Source organism: Bos grunniens, chromosome 3 (assembly GCF_055505025.1).
Source record: "Bos grunniens cultivar Pamir isolate PY7600 chromosome 3, Bosgru_T2T1.0, whole genome shotgun sequence".
Classification (NCBI taxonomy): Eukaryota; Metazoa; Chordata; class Mammalia; order Artiodactyla; family Bovidae; genus Bos; species Bos grunniens.
In genome coordinates this window covers 37,056,080-37,080,644 of record NC_141167.1, presented here as the reverse complement: position 1 = coordinate 37,080,644, position 24,565 = coordinate 37,056,080, and the positions used below count along the sequence as shown (strand labels likewise).

General features: G+C 37.2%; 1 protein-coding gene across 12 annotated transcripts in view; it reads right to left on the bottom strand.

Annotated features, from left to right (window-relative positions):
- NFIA (nuclear factor I A) overlaps window positions 1-24,565 on the bottom strand; it is a 408,138-nt gene that overhangs the window by 200,798 nt on the left and 182,775 nt on the right. The gene's annotated exons all lie outside the window — the stretch shown is intronic.

The following is a 24,565-nucleotide window of genomic DNA, read 5'->3' as shown; positions in this document are numbered from 1 at the left end:
GAACATAATAAAGTGTCAAAACATATTTTGAAGCTGGTATATAAAAGCAACCCAAACAACAGAAACAAGTTCTGTTGATATTTAGCTCCGTATTACAGCAACAGACTATGCAGACTAACACCATTAAATACTAGAATCCTAATACTCTAGCGCCTTTACTTAAAATAACAGGATCACTCAAAGACATCTTTCTAAAAGGTACACATCTCCCCCCACTTTATGAGTATTCTTTTCCTTTTGTACCGATGCATCTGGGAGATCCTAAAGGGCTTGTGAGCAAAAACAGGTTCTTGCACACCTTTATTGAATCGCATCTATTTTTTATTTTACTGATAAAAATACAACCATTTTTAAACTAAAAATTTAATCCAATCAATTTAACTTCTAAATGAGACCATTTAAAATAAAGTAACATTTAATTTTAAGATGAGCTAAACAAGTTAGACCAAAAACTTTCACAGAATTAGAAGTAAGCATACTTATGATACATTTTCTTGGGGAAAGGAAAAAAAAGTCAGGCAAACTATTTCAAGTAGAGAGTTTTTTATGTAAAGCATTTTTCTGAGACTTGAAACAGTATATAACATTCTCGAAAAACAAACCAAAAATTTTCTAGAAAAATCTCTGTATCTATGGAAAGCCTGGATCTGCACTTTACCTTGACTTCACAGGGTTAGAACAGGCTATCTGGAATCTGACCACATTTTAGCAAGAAGTTCAATGCAAGATCAAAAGGTCATGACACTTGACTGTGATTAAATTGAAAATATTACTTCTATTTAACCAACAGAGTTACAGCTTTAGCATTCTCTTTCTTGGAGATACTGCACAGAGAAGCAGTGCGACTAGCGACCCTAGGTCGAGAAGCACTGATTTATTACTGTAAGAAAGACTCCCTGCTTTTAGGCAAATGAAGATTTTAATTATTGGAAAGTACTTTTTTTTAAACGTCTACTTAAAAACTTTTAGATGCGCTTAACCTGGTGCATAGAGCAAAAATTCTAGATTGATTCAAAGGTTCAAATGTGAAAATCTGAATTTTTATTTAAGTCTGGCAAAGTGATAGCTTTTTAACATAATGTAACAATAGCCACAGTGAAGACACACACCAAAAGTATTACAGTATTTCTCAAAACACTTTAGAGAAATTCTTCAGAATGAACCACAGAGTTAAATACAAAGTCTGCACTGAAAATTGGAATATAAATTTATATGCGATCACATTTGAAATTTTAACTCAATTAATATTACATTTATAGCAAGTGATTTTAAAATATGGCATGATTACCTTCTCTTTTTCTAAGGGAGTATTCTGTAACTTTGCAATTAAAAATTATAAATTAAACATTCTTATAAGCAATTCAGCATGTTTTAGGAGAAAGGCATACCTTCATTATTTGTGTACTGGAAATTTTTAAACCATTAATAGCCACAATTGAAATCAGAGAAAATATCTAAGTTTGTCTTAGGGAAAGTTAAAATTCTTCTTGATCATGTGCCAATATAGATACCTAAAATTTTGCCAAACAGAACATTGTCTTTGGAATAAGACTAGTAAACTTAACTTTCTATCTGATACCTTAGCCGATGTTCTTTTTCTTGGTGTATTAATATCTTTATGACCAATCACTTCTTTGCGAACAAAAGGAAAAATATTTTTTATCTCAATTAATTTAAATATACCATAGCCAACTACTTTTCTGAATTTTATCTATCAATATTAAGGCAAAAAAAAAATGAAAGATCCAAACAACTGTCTTAATACTAAAAGCAGACTTTTTTGCTCTTTGAAATTTTTTTTTACATTTGTCACCCTGTATTTATAGGAAGATAGCATAATTACAGAAAACATGAATAGCAACAAAAGATGGCAATAGATACGTTCAAAGAAAGTTTACAATTTCAAGCCACAGAAAAAGAAGCAAGTAAACAGCAACTGACTGAGCGGCAGGGAAACAGCTCAGAGTTGGTCTGAAAGGCGCCACAGCACTCTTGTGAAAGCTCAGCTACCAACACTGGAGGAGGCACCTAGCCAAACTGAAAACGGAATTTAATTTCCCAGTTTTATTCAAAAGCTGGGGATACTGTTCTCCACCGGAGGACTGCATACTAAAATACACCATCCTGGTAACAGACAGGAAAAGCCAAAGATCTACAAGAAAAGTTAAATGATCTTAAAACTTAATTATTTTCTACCATGGGCCATTTAATGCCATTTCTTTTTTGAACCAACGAGGAACAAAATTACCCAGTCCTGGTGCAATTCTTGCTGAGGACGGATGGGCTCTTTCTTTGGTATTACAAAAGGTCAGCGATGCTGTTATGTATGGGGCCAACCAGGTGACCAGAATTATAATTTCTACCCATACATAATTGATACAAAGGAAAGATCTCTTTCTTAAGTATTTGCATTAAAACACTATTATGAAAGCAAAAAATTAATTCAATTTTCTCTTGTGCATAGTTGGTAGAGACCTGTCAGAAGCCAAAGTAACTTCACATCTTACTTTTGGGGACAATTATCACATGGCCTTTTGATTCCCACCACCTGAAATAATTAGAGGCCCACAAAAAAATTCACCTGCATAGAACTGGGTGCCTTTCTTGTATCTGAGTCCCCCATGGCAGCAACTTTCTCTGGTTTCCTGGTTGAAAGCCAGAAGATTTGTATATTACAATGAAGAGAATATTATTTAAAATGTGTTTAAATGATGGAGTTGGAAATGCTATTGGGAGGAAGTACATTAGGGTTATCAATTTTTCTCCCCATCCAGGGATTTGTTTTTTGTTTAAGGAACCTTAGACTTCAACCTAACCTTGAAAAGCAATTTTTCTTTTGGTTTCTAAAAAATTTATGAGCAGAAATTTAAACCTAAAATAGACATGGTTTTCATATAGGAGGCTGGATTGAGACCTCTTAATTGAACTGCTAGTCATCTATCTATGCATTTTTATGGCGCTTAGAGCTATACTGCTGGAGTACTCAGACAAAGATATTTCACTATCAATATAATCACTTGGGAAAGGAATAAAATAAATCCTAATGCCAACACACTAGCCTGAGCTTCCATAAGCTTGTGCAGTGCAGGAACAAAATCTTGTACTGGATTTACTACTTATGCACGGGTCCAGGCCCCCTCCCCTCAATTCTGCTCCCCTTCAACTTGGAACCTCAAGAGAATACTCCTCTTGGGATGGTGAAGAGTGACCAATACAGGTCAGTAGGGTAAAACTGATTGGGCAAAAATACAGACATCACTTCCATGTATTTTCTGTTCTCCAGGCAGGAAGCAAAGATGAAATGCTGTTAAATCTTCCTTGTGCCCAACCCAGAATTAAACTTTTCCTCTCTCCTTGGCCATATATCTCTTACCGTGTGACTTACACTATGCTGCACTAAGGTACTTTTCAATGATCTCACATGAGAATCAGAACTCCGTGAGAAAATAATTCCTTTCTTATTCTAGTCTTAGGTCCAGTACCTTCTAAGAGTACCTGGCCCAGCCAAGGATTTGATAACCACAGAACTAAAAGGATGAATTTTCACTTGTTCAGCCTTCTAGGGCTGAACCACTGCCAGTGACTGAAAATACACTAAGTTTACACCTAAAAGCTGACTGGGACTTATAAAATGGAAAAGGAGGGCAGAAAAGGTCTTTATTTCTGCTTGATGTCCCCCTTCGTGGGACCTGGCAAGGAAGAGGCACATCCCTCTGGCTCATGGCTGGGAAATCTTGCACGGCATTTAGAAGTTACAGACAATCACCTCCTCTGATCCCCTGGCCGACACATGGCAAGAGGCTTCTCAGAATAATAAGAGCTGAGGACAGTGTCTGACACATGAAAGGCCCCCAGAAATGTGTGCAGGCTAAAATGATGGATGGCAGAAATAGTTCACACATTCAAAAAATCCAAAGATAAGAGAAAGCAGCCATATTCCGAGGCCCAAAGAGGACCTCAAAATCCTAACAACTGCTGTTGTGAATAGCTGATAAAAGAAGGGCAGCCATGCAGTGGTGGGGAGCACTTCCCACCCTGAAACAAACGAGTGTAATTCCTATTCAGTCAACATGAAATCAACAAAAGTCTCCAGACCCCAAAAGTACAAATCCAGGTTCCACTGGAAAAGTAATTTTGCTTAAGTTCAAGCTCCCTACATGCATACTGATTTGGCTAAAGACGAAGCTTGAAAAGGCTTTGTTAGAGTTTTGTGTCCGGTTTTAAATCTCCCAAATTAAAAGGTGATACGAGGAAGAAATGAGAAGGCATCCAGAAACAAAAATGAGTTAGTCAAGTCAAAGAAAGAAAGGGAAAATGCCGCCAGAAAGAAATGGAGTTGTTGCTTATAGTGTGAAAAAGGAAAGGCAAAGTCGGGAATGAATCGTTTCCCCCAGCAAAATGAAGCGTTAGGAATGCTTCTGGAGTAAAAGAAAATAAGGAATAGGGTGATTATATTCTGAATATAATAAACAGTTACCCTCTAGGATTGTGGCCCTGAAAGATTTTCAAAATTTAGGTAGGCTTTTTTTTTTTTTTTCCTTACAGAGGTTTGGAAAGATGAGTAGTTTGCAAAAGAGTCAAACCAAAGAATCCAAGATTCATTTTTTCTACATCCATGATGTTACAGAAATCTATTTCTGATTGGTAATCTAAGGCTTAGAACTACTCTATTTTGATCGTTCAGTACCATAAGACGTTTATTACAGTAAGGAAATCTAGAAAAATGGTTATAATAGATGGATTTTGCTTATCAGTCTTACAGCTGCAGTTATAAAAGAAGTGTTATTGTAACACTTTATAACCTTTAGGAATATTGTCTATTTTGTTCCAGTATCACCATGGCCTTAAAGACAGAGGTGTGAGGAAATATTTTAAAAATCTTTATTTGAGAATGTAGACTGTCACTGCACAGTTGCACATATGTATATACAATCTGCAGCTTACGAGTAAACACTGATGAATACAATACTATCCGCTAAATATAACATTATCCATCACAGTCTGGCAAAGAACAAACAGAATTTTGTAATACCATCATTAAATCTAGACCACCAAAAATCTTCAACTACCACCAGCATTTTCAGAGAATGGATATAAATCTTTTAAGCTCAGTAAACAACCAAACCAATATTTAATGGCAATTAATGTATACAACTGTGGTCCACTTAATGAAAAATGAATATACAATAACCTGTTTTTTTAAAAAAAAAACAAATTATGAGATGAGTCACACCATAAAAGTTTTCTTATCTTTTAAAATGGAAATACTCCACGGTTCTTTAAATGGGAAGTCTTAACTGTATTTAAAATACAAAATTTGGCCTGTGTAACTCTCCCAGTGAGCTAGAACTGCATGTGTTATGATAATCACAGTAATCAAGGGATGCACAGCAAATCCTTCTCCACCAGAAGGGAGGTAGAGACGGGACAGAGGGAAAGCCCTCATTCCAAAAGGACCAGGCTAGTTTGCACACGTTGGTCCCTGAATCCTCTAATCCGGATTCGGATGGAGCAGGAAGGCTGTGTTCACGCAGCAGCGACTTGGAAGGGCTCCACCAGACCACCCCAGGGGCTGCCAGCTGCTCAGGAGATTCACCCCCTCACCACTTCCGGGTATGGCATTTTCAGGGTTGGGATTAAAAGTGTTACATAATCTAGATGACTACAAATTTCCTTCTTGAAATTATTTTTTTTTAACGTCTCTTTCTGAAGAAGAATATGTGAAATATTAAATTTGCAGGAATTAGATTTTTTTGGCATTAATGCTGGTATTCTAGGCCCATCTGTTTAGTCGGGGCTGTGTATGATGATGAGACTGTTTAGGTTGAAGAGTGATTCAACTGTCTTATCACCTACTCATAAACGTGTTACTTGGCTACATGCACAGGGAGGTTGTGGAATGATACACAGTTTTAACACATTGAGAGAAAAGTACAATGGTCTCACCATTGTTGTGCTATGACACTGAGGGGGAAATCATTTCTAAGCTTTGAAAATTACAACTTCAGTCACTCTGAAAGTAAAGACCAAATGACTCAATCTTCAAACCCCAATCTTCGCATGAGACTGATTTCAAGTCGTGATGGGCTTTTTCAGTGAAGTTATAAATGAAGTCAATGGCAAGAATGTGGTGATTATAAAGATGTCCAAGTGTGCTACTTGGACTCAATTTCTAATTTCTCATGTTTTCTTTGACAAGGGGCCACGACTGAAATAAACTAAGATGTTGAGGTAACCTCTGAATTTTGTTTTTCTCATAATAGGAGCTATGTTAATACATGATGGTGACCTGTTGATCACTTCTGAACTCACAATAGTGAGTCAACCTGGTTACCTACCCACTCATGTGTAAACAAAGACTTGCCTAAAAAGCCACAACTATAACACTATTGCACATCAGACCTGTGCTCAATTTCTCCTTTTGAGTCAGTTTTTTCACAAACAAAATGAATTATAACAGTAAGTTCTTGGAGTTCTTCAACAGAAGAAAATACACTTAAAGAGTACTTGAACAGTCATCTATACAACCCGAAGTAGAAAAACTCCTTGTATACTTTCATGTTATAAAAACAAACGTGTCAAATGAAAATGATGTATAATTTAGTTATAGTCTATACACATTATTTTCATGTATCTGGGTATCTGTCAAAAATTTATTAAAATAATAAAATGATCTCTGAGGATAATTATGTTAAAGTTCAGTTAGCATTCTAAGGATTAACTATTTTGCTTTTTTTTTTTCTCGTATTTCACTATAGAAAAGAGTATGAAATGTTAAAAAGATGGAACCCTAAAAAATCGCAGCTGTATAATTTAATTACTCTGCATCTCAGTTTTTTCATCTGTAAAATGGGGGCACTAATGACTATTTTGACTAATTTAATAGAGTTGTCATGTGGATCAAATAATGCAAGAAAACCTGGTTTTGAAACTATAAGATCCCCCCCAAAAGAAATGTACATTTACCTCTGCAATATAAATCTTACCATCCATAATACATTTTTGCTTCTTTCAAAAAAAAATCAAGCCAAACTTACACATGACATGATTCTGGTATAAAACATCAGCATCACAGTCCTGGTTTTAAAATAAAGGTTCCTAACTCCCATATACTGGGAAAGAGATTATCCCTGATAATGGAAATGTAAATCTCAGCTTGTTGTTTATTCCAGACAGACATTTGTGTGTTACGTCTGTTTATCAGGCAACACTTTGTCTAAGCCAGGAAGTAGTCAGTCTTGGTAACAAGATGTATGCAAATGAACTTCCCATGAGTCTCCACAGCAAATTGTAGTAAGAAAAAAAATTTCTTGTTACTTTACCAGCAAGAAGCCACCTCAAAAGTAGACTAGAGACAGAGCACTCTGAGCTAGACTATGCTGATGAGTTTAAATGAGTCCTAAATATGTGCTCACAGTCTGTTGCTCTTTATTCTAAGCAGACTTGGTGCCTTACATCTGTTTATCAGACAACACTCTGTCTGGGTACTCAGGCTTTGTAACCTGTGTGAAAATCAATGGTGACTGTAATCCCATGAAATAACCTGTCGGAGGCAAAACTCCAAACTTCCCATCACTTTAAGAACCCCCACCAACAGCTGTTCCTATGAAACCTTTGAAACTTAAATAAATAAATAAATACATCCAATTCTAACATTTTACCCACCTTCTATCTTAATTGTTCTACTTTCACTGAATTCCCTAATAGCAGGACAGATTCAGGACAGAATGAATTTCTATCATGCAATTTGGGCTGATAAATTAAAAATTTGCTAACATGCCCTATCTAATGGTCAAGAACAGAGAGTTTTTTTTTTTAAATACTTTTTCTATTATAATAGACAACTACTTATTCTTTTATTTTATTGTTAAAGTATTTATTCCAGGATCCTCATTTTTATCCTAATATAACTGACTCCTTTTAAAAAAATCTATAACTGCAGAGTTGAAAAATGTATTTCTTTTTTTGTTGTTGTTGTTGGTTTTTTACAGGGTTTGAAAATCTTACCAAAGACATCAAATTGGTTGAGCTTGTCTTCCTAGACAAAATAAACACTTTAGGACTCTACTTGTTTGTATTCTCCTCAGTAGTGCTGTATGCATCAGCAGCTAAAAACAAAGAGACTTTTTAGCTGCTCAGACAAAATGCAGAAGCTTCCCAAACAAGGAGGCAAAGGAGGGGGCATGGGTGGAGGGGAGGGTGGGGGTGGAGAAGTGTGCAGAAAGTCTGACAGTCCATTCAATATAGGGATGATGGCTATAATGCATCCAGGGTCCCCTTGCTAATTAAATATGCATTGGCACAGTTTTGATCGATGCAAGCCATGGATCAGATGACACACCTGCAAAATCTTGAGCCCAGAGCTCCCAGGAAAAGGGAAAATACAGTCTTGTCTCCTTATCTTTGTTTTCAAAGGCTCTCAATTTCTGTGCTTAGATATCTAATTTAATTCTCTCACCCCTCAGCAAACTGGATTAGGGAAGTCAATACTGCCTTTGTGCATCGACAGGAAAACACAGCTTTCCTTTTATTCAATTTAGCTATGACCTTTAGACAAAGATAATGACAACTGTCTAAAAGTAAGGTGAAGGCCTCGAGAAGAAGACCCCTTGAGCTAAAGCGCCCATGGAATTTTGGATGACAAGATGGTGGGGTTTACTGTGACATTTTCCTGCTTGAAAAGGAAGAAAGGAGAAAAGAGAATTAAGAATTGATGGTGGGGGAAGGGGAGGGATGGGAGGCAGGGAAAAAGCATGGTGGAAGGGATTTCGATCCACTGACTATAAAGGACCAAACTCTCACAAATCAAATCACTGGACCCTGTCATATTCATAACCAGAAGATAATGCTGTCAAAGAAGAGGATGAGAATGGCATAGTAACAATTTGCCTAAAAAAATGCAGATGCCTTAATGAGAAGGTTGAAGATTCTGTGGTTGGGTAAATCAGGAAGTTTGGGGGTTTTGTTTCTTTTTTTTCTTTCCTACCTCCTCCCCCCAAGCAGAGAATACAGGACTATCAGATGTTTTGTGAGTACTAGCATAGGTGAGAGCTAGATTTTGGAGAAGCCTGGGACTCCTCAGTGTTAGCAATGTTCACACCAGTTCTCCTAATCAAAGGGGAAAATGATATTGGAACAGTCTCCTGAAAAAACACTGCTTCCTTTTAACGTCCTCGTCTTTGGGTTCACTTATTCCATTTATTAATTCAGGCATTCATCAATGCATCTGCTGTGAGCCTTCTTTCTCCCTGCATACCTGGAGATACAAAATTTTAAAAGGCAAGGTCTCTGCTCTTAGAGTCCTCAATCAGGATAATGATAATAAAACCAAGATTCTGTGGCATCTCCTTTTGATTAAGTCCTGTCTCTTGGTGAAATTAATGTACAGCAACTCATGTTATTGAGTACATTTGTAATGTCTTTTATTCTCTTACTATTTGCAATCTGTACTGTACCACTAACTGTAGCCTGGTAACAGAATTTCCAGTAGCCTGGATGCTAACTGTTGATAGGAATAATTGAGATTAACTTTTCCAGTAAGATATACAAAGGTTTAGGCAGAGTCCTTTATTACTGCATAATTAACACTGTTGGGAATGGTGCAAAATATCAAAAAACTTTTTAAAAATCAGGATTTTCTCCCTGAGACATAATTTCATGATGCTGTTCATAATCAGGCCTGGCGTACTCCCTTTAAGAGAAATGACAGTTTAATATAGGTAGCTGTGGTACACTGAAAAAAGTAGAGGACCTGGTATTAGAAAACCTGAGTTTGAGTCTCTTCTTGGCCATTTATATTTGTTTTGTTGAACTGGACAAGCCCTTTCATCTCTCTGAACTTCAGTGTACTCATCTTCCAGATGCCTGACTTTAGAAATTGTAAGAATGGAATGGCATGATTTGAAATGCCTTGTAAATTATAGGAGCTATAACTCTTAACTGTACACTGCATGGACACTGGTTTTTAACACACAGAAACTGGTTGAAGAATCACACTGACTTCTTACTTATATTTCCTGTGTATTACTGTGTATTACTGCACAGAGAAGGGTATCTGGAACATATAGGTACTAACAGATACTTGTTGGAACTGAAATCAGAAGGCGAAAAAAATTGCTATTTCAGGGCCATGGAAATACAACAGGGCCTCTTTTGGGAGATGTCAACAGATGTTTTAGGGTGAATTTTCTGGCTTTTTGGGGGGTTACATGACTGGATGGTGGTATACCCCATGCGGTGAGAATAGACTTTATGGGAGTTATTGGCTTGGCTTTCTGGTCCTAGATTCAGGAACAGAATAGGTGTGTGGGGGATGCGGTTAGGTATCCTGTAAAGGTTCTTTCCAGCCCTAGAGTTCTAATTTGAAACAGATCATTAGCAATCCAGTTGTTGGTCTTCTGGCTGCATTCAAGGCTGGGACCCATATTTTAATCAAAAGGGACTGGGGGATATTAGTTGCTGATTCCAAGCACAATTAGAAATAACATGAGTTCAATAATCATCAAAAGTCCAGACTGTCTATTCTTTACCTTATGAATGACAACAAATACCCTGCTATAAATTGTAAATGCTTATCTTCAGTGACTTGACCAATCCTCACCACAGAAGCCAATAAACAGTTTTCTCTTTATTTCTTAGTCTATGATATAATTCAGAACACCAGAAAACTTGTTTTCGGAGCTACTGAATAAGGTATCCCTGAAGAATTTAGTCTAGGTCCTAGGTCCTAGACTAGTATTGAGGACAATACTTCTTCAAAAATATTTCAGATACACACACACACACACACACACGTGTGTGTGTATATATATATAAATGTATATACCATACATTTATATGTATGTACCCATAAATGTATGTACAGTTGACCCTTGAACAATACAGATTTGAACTGTGTGGGTCCATTATACAAGCAGACTTTTTCACTAGTAAATACTATGGAACTACACGATCCAGGGTTGACTGAATCTGTAGATGTGCAACTGTATGTATAAAGGAACCACATACACTGAGCAATGACTGTAAGTTATACGATTCTTGATTGTGTGGTGCATTGGTACCTCTGATCCCTAAACATATAATATTTTTATCACATATAAATACATGTATATATTTTAATTTCCATGTGCTTTCAATTTTCATGTTGACAGTAACTTGGTTTCTGCATTTTTAACTAACATGCATGAACCTAGGCGCTATCATTTGGTCAGTCACAAAAACGGTGCTCAGGTTCTCCACAGCATCGTAACGAAGCTTTTTGCAAGTAGAAATAATGATATAGGTTTTGCCTCTATGTCTTTATGCTAGATAAAATGATTTCAATGTACTGAATCATCTCACTTTTAGGAGTTTCCATTTGGATTCTATCATGGCTTTCTCCCTGACATATGCAGTGCTAAGTTATTTAAAATTAATTGCAGTACAATATTTTAAAATTTCTTCACATGGTGCTAATCTCGAGTGCTTTGGATGTTTGAACCACACTTGGAAGCCATCAAGTTCTGTGTATCTTTATACCCTGCAGCAGTTAAACATGCTAAAAAGATTAGTCAGTGAACTTTAATCTATAACCAAAACTATACTGAATTATAAAATTTCAAAAATGTGTGAGTTGATACAAATGAGAAAACTACAAACATCCTACAAAAAAAGAAGAAAACAAACCTAGATCATTAAAATACATGAATTGACTTATGTAGCTCTGAATACAGAAAAGCTTTCAGAAATCCATCACAGATCATGGGATCCTACCCACTTACACCCAGTTAGGTACCAGTTGAACTTACATGCCTTTATCTTCATCTAAAGTTCATTTTATCTGTCATTTTAATTTTCATTTTAAGGTGCAATCTATATTCATTTCTGTGGTCATTTTGAAGGGGGGATAAGTATTTTCAGTAACTCAGTATGGATGAGTAATTTGCTTAGTAATAATCCTAAAATTAAACTGTCTCCCATACAATTACTAGTAATAGTTTATGTGGGATTAGGCAAATGAACTACCTTCAGGATATGCTTTTTTTTTTTTTGAAGGATAATTGCTTTACAGAGGAGGGAGATGGGAGGGAGGCTCAAAAGGGAGGGGATATATGTATAACTATGGCTGACTCCTGTTGAGGTTTGACAGGATATGCTTTTTTTTTAAAGTTTCTTATTTGTCACCTGGATTTATTTTGATTTAAAAAATCATGTTTTCTGGAAAGTTTCTAATAGAGGTGCTATTTCAATAACTGCTCCTCATAAAAAGTCTAAGTGGTGACTGGGACTTCATTTTTGTTGATTCACTTTTCAAGAACCATTATCACTCTAAAGAATGACTAATAATTAGTGATTCTTAGGGGGAAAAGCTTATTTCAGTTCACCAACCATTTATTGATCACCTACTATGTACAAGTTATTGAGTCTTTTACTCAATTCTGAGGTGGCTCATAATATTGACTAAGAATTCCACTCACTCAACTCTGGACTGTTTATTAAAGTATATATTGTTGTTTAGTCTCTGAGTCACGTCTGACTCTTTGTGACCCCAGGGACTGTAACCCAGAAGGCTCCTCTGTCCATGTGATTTCCGAGGCAAGAATACTGGAGTGGGTAGCCATTCCCTTCTCCAGGGGATCTTCCTGACCCAGGAATCGAACCTGTGTCTCCTGCACTGCAGGTGAATTCTTTACCACTGAGCCAATAGAAAAGCCCCAAAGTGTATATTACTTATGTTTTAAAAGTAGCTACTTCCCCCACAGCCCCAATTAACACCAGTGGTGGTAACATGGAGTTTTTGAGAACACTTTCCTAAGTCTATAAGGGAGGAGAAAGGAGGTAGAGATTTCCACAAAAAAGAAATGGTTTATCTGATTGTTTTCTGTTTAACAAAAATAACAAATCTCTGTAGTTTCTCAGTTTTTTCAACTTTTGGGTCATGGTGGAAGCCTACAGACAAGGAAAAGCTGACAGAGAAACTGGAGCACCACCATGTAAAACAAAATTGAGTCATACGGCAAATTCCCACGGTTTGCTGTATGACTCAGGAAATTCAAACCGGGCTTGCAACAACCTGAAAGGGTGGGATGGGGTGGGAGATGGGAGGGAGGTTCAGGAGGGAGGGGACACATGTGTATCTGTGGCTGAGCCATGATGATGTATGGCAGGAACCAGCACAGTATTGTAATTAGCCCTCAATTTAAAATAAATAAATTAAGGGGAAAAAATCGAGCAGTTCTATTTGCCAATCATATCCCACCTCACCCCTACACTCTATTACTGCTGGGCTTCAAGAAGCAACGTTTAACCCCCTATAGCATTCACACAGCCACGGCCTTAACCCAGGGTTCAGAGAGATACCAATATCACCTCTGTCTTTTCAGATTTATAATATTAAGCAAAGAATAAGAGGTGACTAAATCATTTTTGGTCGAAATCGCTCACTGGTCCTTCTAAACTGTCCTATTTTATTTCTTGGTTACTAGAAAAGAAGATTGAAAACAAATTATAGGGACTTCCCTGATGGTCCAGTGGCTAAGATTCCCAACTCCCAAAGCAGGGGGCTGGGGCTGGCTCCCTGGTCAGGGAACTAGATCTCACATGCCACAGTGAAGACTAAAGATCCGCAATGTTGCCTAAGACCCACTGCAGCCAAAGAAATAAATATCTTCTAAAAAATTGTAAGTGAGAAAAACAAAGAAAAAGTATTAAAAAAAATAAAAATCACATTAACAAAACAAGTGGTTCGTTTTGAACAGGGGTCAGAAATCTCAGTTCTTCAAAAAAGACAGGAATTTTTATTTACAACAGACCTACGGAGAGTTACAAGAAAAGATCAGAGTTTATTCAGGAATTAAAGGTGACATAATAACCTGCATGGTATCTCTGAATTATCAGGTTTGTATTGAGGCACAGATGGAACACAGTCGAGGTTAACAGGGGAATGATGTAAAAGAAGGGATGAAGGCCTCTGTTATTTCTTTTGATTCTGGCTACCACCTCCAAAAACAACACAAAATTTCATAATTCTTTTCCATTTAGTAAATTTAGGGCAATTCTTTCTTGTTATATTTATCCAACGATCTCAGAAAAAAAAAAAAAAAAACATCACTGGGCTGGTTTTCATTTTCCATTTTTATTCTATATTTTAACAACTCATCTAATGATTTCCTTTTCTCCTCTAAATGGAAACCCTCTTGAAAATTTTCAAAGACTTAGTCAACAGAGTTCTCAGTCTTTATCACACAAAACAGCCTGACATCTACACTACTGTGGTCACGTGTCCTCCCACCTGGTCTTAAAACCAGAAAGCACTCTGTCTTAATGCCGCCATGTTCGCATTGTCCTGACATGCTTAGACTTCAAAGGGGAAGACTTTGAACAAACCTATTTGAAAGGAATTTCATCAAAAACAGTAGGCAAAAAAAATTTTTAAATGAACAGGAAGAGTGTAACATCTCACCGGCAGTAGATAGGGAAATGAATTATTCAAAACTGTATACAAACCCTGACATCATCATGAATAGAGGCAGACTCTAAGGAACCCTACTGAGAAAAGCTGGTATTTACACAGTAATTGGAAGCAAAACAAAACAAAATAAAAAATTTTCCACATAAAGAAAATCTCATACACTGCTCCTGATAATCCCATCAAAACTCCCTATTGCGGCAGTACCCTCGAGGCACAACCTCGAGATTTCCGTCAGGAGAGAAAGTACAGCCCAGCATTAAAAAGTCCCAAGACTCTTTGAGAAGAAATTCATGCAGAACATCAAATGTTACTCAACATTTTCAAGGAACCATGATATGTCAAACAGACCACATGATGCAAGTACATTTAAATATAAGTTTCTATTTCTGTTTAAAAATAAAAAAGATCAGAAATCTGAATCTGGAGAAGCAAAATCTCTTGCAGGTTTAGAAAGCATATACAAAACCTGGCAAAAGAAAACACTGTTCACTGCCACCATCTGCTTTCTGGCACAGAGAAAACTTTTACTAACAGCAACATTTTCTTACATTAGAAAATCCACTAATTAGTTTTGTTGTAATAAGAAAAATAACCTTTGCGTGGAAGGCAGATCGCCAGCTCACTTTTGTTGTTGTTGTTGGCTGCACCTTGCAGCGGGCCTGTAGCATTTCCATGTGAGGCTCACCTCTGAGTTTCTCTCCCCTGGAGTACTTTATTATCCTCTGTTTGGTCTAAAGAAAGTATTCACAAATGAGAGATCAAAAGTGAGAGCAACAGAGAGGAAAAGCTTTAAGGTATTTGGCTTAATATCCAAAAAGAGAACACTGGGTTCAGAATTAGGAAATCTGGGATCCAGAATCGACTGTTAAAAGCTCCATAAACCTGGGTCTCATTTTCCTCATCTTTAAGGCTATTAAAGTAAATGAGCACTAGTTTTCTCCTAAAATCCCTAAATTCTTGAAGTCTAAATCATTTTTTTCCTAAGAATCGTATGTCCCAAGAAACGAGTGATTGCAAAAGAGTAAGTGGAACTTCAGATGTCATTGATCAATCTGAAATAATTTTAGAAATGTTGACATATGCTGACCAAAATATTACAAATCTAGCAACCGAAGAAATGGAAGCTCGACTGAAATCCCTTAATAATACACTCTAATTATTTAGTCAGCATATGATTCCACAAATAATGCCAACAGACATGGATCGAGCACCTACTGTGTGCCCGGCTTCTTGTGAGCCCTGGAGACGGAGCCCTGAACAGGAGGCTCACGTGCTCCGGGCTCCCAGCGTCTAGGTTCCAGGAAGCCTGCAGGCCCAGGAGCTGCCGCAAGTTCGCCTGCTGGCCTGGACAGGACGGCACCAACGTGGAGAGAAAATGCGTGTGCTCGCTACACTGCAAGATCTGCTCAAAAGTTCCTTAAGAAAATAAAATAAATGGGTACAATTACTTCTGAGAGATTATATGGAAAATAGATGTCATGTCTTTAGAAGCAAAGCAAAGCAGAAGGCTGCAAGGGCACACAGAGCCCCTTGTGAAAGATGTTTCAGGCTCACGCTGTTCAAACTGGCCCTTTGCCTCGACTGAACAAATTCCTTAGTCAAAAAGAACTCACCACTTCCATTTTCTCGATCTTTTTTTCTGTAGGTTCAGACTTAGCTACATTTAGAACACAACACTGCAAAGCAAGATGACCTACTGCCAACTCATAAGTCCCTCTGCCTGAGGAGTAAGTGACAGACTGCTGCAAAGTTTAATTATCCCACTGGTATTACACAGACCAGCCCACACTACTATTCTCAACTGTATGGCAACAACACACTGATAACTAGGATAAGTAAGTGCCCCTTGGGTTTATTAACCCTCAACTGCCATCAGTACTCTTGCTTGGAAAATCCCATGGATGGAGGAGCCTGGTGGGCTGCAGTCCATGGGGTCGCTAAGAGTCGGATATGACTGAACGACTTCACTTTCACTTTTCACTTTCATGCACTGGAGAAGGAAATGGCACCCCACTCCAGTGTTCTTGCCTGGAGAATCCCAGAGATGTGGGAGCCTGGTGGGCTGCCGTCTATGGGGTCGCACAGTCGGACACGACTGAAGCGACTTAGCAGCAGCAGCCATTAAAATACATTAATTAAAACTTTTAACATTTTACCCAAAGCTTCCTATCAAATATCTGAAAAGATTTTGCTTAATTTGTACAGTTCTGGCTTTGCTTTTACCCTCTGTTTCTGTCCACACCCCACTTAGGCACAGAAAGGAACTGCATTCTTTTCTGAGACCTGTTAGTCACATTTATATAGCGCAGATCCCTGCCCTGAATTTAGAATATAATTCAGTGTAGAAGAGGATGAAGACAGGATCCTTTCCCTTCCTCTTGGCAAAATTAATCCCTCCTTCCTCTGGCTTTCTACAGCCTGGTTACTAAGAACAGGGCTCAGCTTCTATTTCATTTCTCCGTGAGCAGAATCCCCATCTGCCCCACCAACAAGTTGCAAGCCCGTGAGGGCACACACTTAAAGACGGGCTGGCACATAGGAAATGCTCAATAAGTGACCTTGAATGGAGGAATAGAGGTGGGAGGCTACACTGGGCAAGACTTCTACACAAGGCCTATCCCAGAAACTGCCTATAGATTTTTCTATCTCCTAGCAGAAACAAAGTACAATCAGAAAACAAGGTGTGTTTTTCAATTAAGGCTAAAATTCCTGAAATGGCTACACACAAGGAAGGAACTTCCTTCTTCCTATGAGAGATGGGCAAATGACTTGTCTAGTGCCCACAACAGACAAAATTAGCCAAAAGTTTCTAAAATTAGTCAAAATGGCTTATTTTCTATGTATTGACCCTTTATCTGGTGATATGTATTAACATACTATATTCACGAAGTGACATGATTTTGTACAGATGATAAAACAATATAATATATACTTTCAAGGCAGGTAAGGACATATAATAAAGGCTGATAAACTAAAAATAAAGATTAAGGAAGCAGTATTCACATTACACAATGAGAGAAAAAATAAAAAGCTTCATTTAGGAGCTAAGTAATAAATGGAAAATTCTGGACCTGGGACAGTTTTGTTTTTTGTTTTTAACCTCTACACTATGCTTATATTGCCACAGAAATTGATGATCAGTTTGCTAACCTGTGGCAGCAGAGACAGACAAATTACTGTCACATTCCACCCCCAATCTATTCTTCTCTCATCTCTCTGGGTAACTGAGGTAAAATTCTGCAAGGATATTGGATTTCCCTCTGGCTGAATAAAGGAACTGACCTTGAAAAATATAAATACAAAGAAATTAATTCTTTGCAAATTCTCTAAAATAGGTGGACTATAATTTTAAACATAACTGGTACTCCCTTAATAATAAGGGACTGAATGCAGCTCTAAAGTTCAAAGGTTTTATTTACCATATTTATAAAAATGGTGCATCTTTTTCTCTCAAGCCTTGAGGTTCTCTTCCCAGACTAGCATAAGAACACACACACAGTCACATATAAGCATACAAACAGTGACTTGTTAACCCTCCTTTCTTGGCCAAAAAATAAAACACACACACAAAAAGTGGAGTTTGGGTTCACAGAGTTCTTATTTTCTGGTTTAAATTTAACAACACTTACGGACTAAAAGCTATGCTAGGGATCTATAAGGCTAGAAATACTTCCTGCTAGGCTTAAATTTGGCCTTCCTGAGAGCAGAGTAGCTACAGCCACATCAGTTCATGTAGGAAGCTTGAGTACCAAATTAAAAATCAACTCCCAAAATATATGAGTTATCAAAGCTAAGCAACAAAGCACCATAGCTTCCATTTTCGTGCTGTGGAAACTCCATGACGGAAGAAGCCTACCACCGAATGTGAGGTGAAAAAAAAGAGACACCTTTCCTGTTCACTCCAGCAACTGCCAGTCAGGTCTCAAGAAGATTAAAGACCAAAAACTTTCACCAGAACCAAAACCTTAGTGAGGGCCTGTACTCACCATGGAATGCCATAAAAAATCTACTTTAAAAGGATCTGAGCCGCCTGAAGTAGCACACCTTTGATGTGACCACATTTCAAATGGTTTGCCCATCACAGTACGGCTCCTTGGTCTGTTTCCTTTATTATTCGTGTGGTTTCGTCTTTCTAAATTCAGACTTCTGCCCCATCCTAGGAGGTGAGGAGAACGCAATGCACAATGCCAAAGCATTTAGAGCGGATCATATGATATCTGTACTTGATAATTTTTCATGGTTTTATATGAAAAGAATCACTGCATGTGGAAGATTAAGCGTTTTTTAAATGCTAGAACACGGAGACTTCCTTTCAAACAACTCAGAGCAAGGGGTGTACTGCTGACACAGCAACGCTGTGGTCTCAGTGAGACTGTGGGAAATGTCAAATTTATGGTCCTGGGGGTGATTGGTGGATGGTTTTGTGGTGTGTATGGTGTTTTGTTTTGTGTGTGCTTTTTCTTTTCTCTTTTGAGCCTCTGACAGAAACAGAGCTCCACAAACTTTCTGGCGACCTCCCAGGAAAACAGAAGGAAGCTGTATCCTGCACTTCCCCTGGGATCTAATGAAATATACAGCCTCTGGGCTTCTTTCAATTTGGACTTTCAGATTGCTAAGCCAGTGAAAAGGGGATCCTAGCTGTCACAAACGTCACATGCTCGGGGTCACCTGCTGCTCGGGGGTTCTCATGCCAGTTGTTGACATAATAAGCACCCCTTACACTTTAATTACAATTCACAGTGTGCAAACTATGCAATCTGCTTTAAGGCAGACTGTCTTTTAAATCAACACTAAAATTCTATTACTAATATGGCCATGAAATGTAGCAGGGGAAGGGTGTGTCCAGATGACTAACTATATGCAGATATCTGCCATTTGGGGACGATATGGGCAACATTTGTCAAGAGATAAAATGGTGTTGCTGCCCTTAATTCTGGGAGATGGGACTTTATTCTAATTCTGCTCTGAGATGCCTTTGAGTGGACCACAAAAATGAAATATAATATGCTTCATGGGTAGCACTTTCACATTTGTATAACTGTGTATTTTTTTTCCACATGGGGGCTTACCTATTCTGTGTAATATTTTGCCTATCTAACAGGGCTAGTCAATGGTTAAAGGACAAGAAATTTCTACTCCCTTGCTTATTCTCCCCTGTAAACCTAGGGCACTGCTAGAAATGTTTAACAAATGCTTCCAGAGTTGTGTTAACGCTCTATCATTTGCTAGATCCTTGTATTCTGCTAACTACAGACCCATGTAAGCTATATTCTTGCAATCAAAACATGAAAGGTTATTTTAAAACAGAGCCCATTTAAAATAATATGACAATGCAGGGAGCTGTTTAAAAAGTGCTAACACATAATTACAGTCTACAGTTTTCTCCAAAAACAACAGTGGAAATTAGTTATAATTATATTACAGAGAACTACTATAAACATAGGTGGGCTAACCTTTGAATGAACTGTCCCAGTGCTCTGGGAATTACAATCTCACTTTCAGTGCCACAAATGACGTAAGTTGATACACTTGAAATAAAACCATGCAGAGTACTTTTATGCGTAAAGTCTGACTCAAACACCTTAGTTCAGCTATAAGTATGCCCCACTGTAAAACACCACTGAACCACCACTGCAGCAACAAAATAATAATAATTTTAAAAACCCAGAAATCCAAATTTATAAAAATAGTAAGTAGATATTAAAAAAAATTAATAAAGCTTATACTTGCTTTAACGAAGGATAAATCTTAATTACAAATGTGACCCAGATAGGTCAAATGAAAGTGAAAGTGAAAGTCACTCACTAATGTCCGACTCTTTGCAACCCCATGGACTATACAGTCCATGGAATTTTCCAGGTCAGAATACTGGAGTGGGTAGCTGTTCCCTTCTCCAGGGGATCTTCCCAATCCAGGGACCGAACTCAGGTCTCCCTCATTGCAGGCAGATTCTTTACCAGCTAAGCCACAAGGGAAGCCCATAGGTCAGATGAATAACCACTATTTCACTGGGTTTTTTTGGTGCCAGACAATACTAGATGCTAGGACAGACAACAGCAACAACAAAGAAAGGCAACAAGTTTATCTTACTTAGTTATGGTTATTCTAACACTGGAAGCAGATGCTTCCTTCAAAACTAGGAGTTTTTTCAGGAAAACTCTCAATCCTCTGGCTACTGGGATTTGTCTTCATTTAGACAGACACAGAGCTATTTTATTTTCTCCCCTATTTAAACACCTGAAGTCCTCACCTGGCTCTCTGTCACCCCCAGGTAAGCCATTTGATATCAAACTGCTTAACAGTAGCCACCTGTAAGTGTGACCATCCTCAGGAGACAGGAGGGGCTCTGAGAAACACAATTTTACCATGAAACTCCGCATTAAGCTTCCCCCTGGCTTCTGACCTTGTGCTCCAGTTTTGGTACGAGCAATCTGTGCAGTGTTCTCAGCAGGTAAACTCCACCTTAAGTGTTCAGTCAAGTACCCTGACTCATCTGGAACTGGAGATGCTGATTTGTTTTTCCTTGCCTGCTTCCCAAGAACAAAATTCTTGGCACTGAAATTCAGGTTAGCACCCGGAGTCCTATTAGCTCCTGACAGAGTTCTATGATGCTAACCACTGACCCACAGACTCTATCTCTTGGTTCTGCCCAACTTCTGGGGCACTCAGGTTCTGCCAGTTAGACCTCCAAGTCATCCACTGCTTCACTAAGCTACCTCCCAAAGTCTATAATGAGACCATCTGGAACATCTACCTGGGATGATTTTTTATTTTTTTTAAATGGAACTGACCAACCTCACCATATCAACTCCCACAGAAAAATTTCAGGTCTTGACCCTTTACAAGTCTCACAGCCCAGGATATGAACCCTATCTGCCAATTCTCTCTGATTTTCCTTGTTGGGGGAAAAAAACCCAGAATATCTCTAAATCTATGAAAAGAATATGAACAAGAAATAGAATAGAAGCATTCCCTTTCAATATGGAAGGAGCTAGTAGTTGATTGGTTAGTTTTTAAAATGGATAAAAATAAATTTTTATGAGACATACACACCTTAAGCAATTTAACTTTAAAGACATATGCACATTTCTTGGCAGTCCTTCTATACAGAAATACAGCCTTAACTTTAATATCTGCTAAATGCAGCATCTTTCTTATATAAACCACACCTATATAAGACTTTTTAAGTGCAGGGAGAATCTAAACATACTTCTAAGATAATCTAAGCACAGGATCCTTTTATAGTTTTACAAATTTCCCTTTACAATTGAGACAACTCACCCACACGTTACAAAACTCACCCACACATGACAAAAAAATTTTTGTAACTCACCTTTAATAAGCTAATGGCTTATTTTCACAGAAATAAAACTTCCTTTTTCTTTTTGAAATCACATAAATTTAATTAAATTATAACAATACCAATAATACTAGTATAAATAGGTCTAAGGATAACGAAACTAACTTTTGGTAGGCACACAGCTACTAATAACAAAAGTGCAAGTTTGTGCCGGCAGCGAACGACTGGCCCTTAGGATTCAGCACGCTCCAGGCAGCAGCCGGTATAAGGGAAAACGTCTTAGTCTTGCGAACTGGTTAATACAGATCTTCTCCAGTGAGGGTCAACACAACGAAAATAAAATTCAAATAGTTATTGAGTGGATATTATGAGAAGGCATTGATGCTTGATGCATAATGCTTGTTGGTGGGACATAAGATTGAAAAACATACCTTTCTCTGAATTCTGGTATAACTCTAATTTCTGATAATGGAAGAAATAACTAGAACTTCTCAGAGTTACTCTATTTAAAATGGTAGCGAAGTTGGTATTTCTATCTCCCTGCTTTAGGAAATAATTAAATTGATTTAACTGTATTTCAAGAACAGGAAAAATAATTGGACTGTTTAGCTCCTAATATAGTATTTTCAAGTTATAAACTTTATTTATATTTTTGTCATTTTGTAAAACCATCAGCATGTCATTACTCCTGTCTTGATTTAAATTTGTATTTAGTGAAACATTTTAATTAGAGACACTATGTTAATGGAAATTTTTATTTCCATTTTAACATAATTTGGTTTGACAATTCAAAATCACATAGATAATACTGTCATTTAAAAAATTATTTCAGGTTAATATAGCTAACACTTTTCACGTGATTGTACTTAATTGTTCAGCAACAAAAAGCATTAACTTCAACCTTCGGCTTATTACCAGTTAACTTCTTATCAACTTCAAAATAAACATATTACTTAAGTATATTCCTACATGATGATGATGGAAACAGCAAAGATTTACCAACTGCTTGAATAAGAATGGTCAGCACTGTGAGCCAAGTTATTCACATGCATGTAACTTTCCCAGAAACTTTTGCAAAGCAAATATTATTCTCCTTATTTCAGATTGAAGAAACTGAAACAGCACTAAGAGAAAAATCTGGATCTCAAAAATAGACTGACTCCAAGCTTAGGCTCTCTCACTTCAACAAGGGTCTGTGGCATGTGTTTAAAGTAAACCAGAGAGCATAGGCTTTCCTTTCCAGTGAAATTTTTATTTGTACAGATGTGTGTGTACATGTTGGAGTGCACATATATGCACACACACACACACACACTTTGGTTAAATCAATTTCATATGCAAAAGAAAGTGAGCCAGGGCTAAGTTATTAAAAGAAGCCTTTGAAGCAAGGAGCGATGATGTGTGAAAGACATGCCACAAAAGTTTATTTAAACAAAGAACAAGCACGGGAGGATGAAACAAAAGTGAAAATAAGGGAAATGAAAGCTCTCCATCTTTTCCATCCTTCCTCTGTTGTGTATGGATTTCTCATACATAGAAAAGACAGAAAGAGATGTCTGGAATTTGTGGAGTATCCAAAAGTAAAATAGCTTTCATCAATCTATAGTTCATATAAACCAAATCCACACAGGTTTTCAATGAGCTTCTCAATATTAATTATCCTTTGGTAGGGTGCATAATTCCCTACTTGCAAGAAAAAAATTTCACGGTAAGATTTTATAATATATTTGTATAATATCTTTTTCAATGGTATATTATGAAAGCAAAAGTTGACATGGCTTTAGAAAAGAGATAAAGAGAGCCTTTTCATTTTACACTCATAATGCTCTACACAACATTTCATTATCTCAAAGGACATTTCAAAAGGCACTTAACTGGTCCATAGTTGTCTTACAATTTCAAATTTTGTCTGGTCATGTAAATAACACTGTAAAGTTTAAAATAAAATCATGAAAAGAAACATATTACATGGCATAGGCCATTTACTTTCTGTTCATGTACATGCCTATATACAGATGATGGAACATTATAATTAAGCTGTTATATCTATATTATCAGAGGTACTCTTAAAAGTAAGGTAATAAATTCCAAGTTATCTCTCAACACAAACATTCCCAAGTATAGGGCTATAGCAGACATCTTAGCTAAAAGTGAAAAATTCAGCCAATCATGCAGAAATTACATTTATGACACACACCATCCAGGGCATATAGAACTGACACAGCACTTAAAGAAACAAACATTCTTTTTTAACTAAATAAAAAGGGACTTTTAAGTTGCTCTTTGGAACCGAATTAGAAAGAGTGGTCAAAAAACTACAAAGCAGAAAGGAGCTGGTCCTCTTATCTGAAGTTAAAAATTATTTTTGTCTACTTGAATTTAAATTGACAATATTATAAAAGTCTTATAGAGACTCTATGCTTACAGAAGGCATTATTGCCTTTGCATATAATGGAAGCACATTTCTAGCACTTATATTATTACAAATATGGAAAACGGCTTCCAGAAGCTTTTAGCAATGTGCTCTTTGTCTTTTTTCCAAAGAAGTAATCCAATTAAAACAATCATTTTCAACATACAGGACTAGGACAAGGACCTGTACATCTTACCCAGCATCTTACAAATTCTATGAAAATAGATTGAAAACTTCCATATGCTTTCTATGTACTTGTATTAACGAAACACAGTTTACAAATATTGTCCTAGAAAAGTGTATTTTTTTAAGCTTTTATCCATGATAATTTCAACCTTTATTTCACTTGTGTACCTGTGTACTGAAACTTGTCAACAAAAACATGGTAATAAATATCATTCAT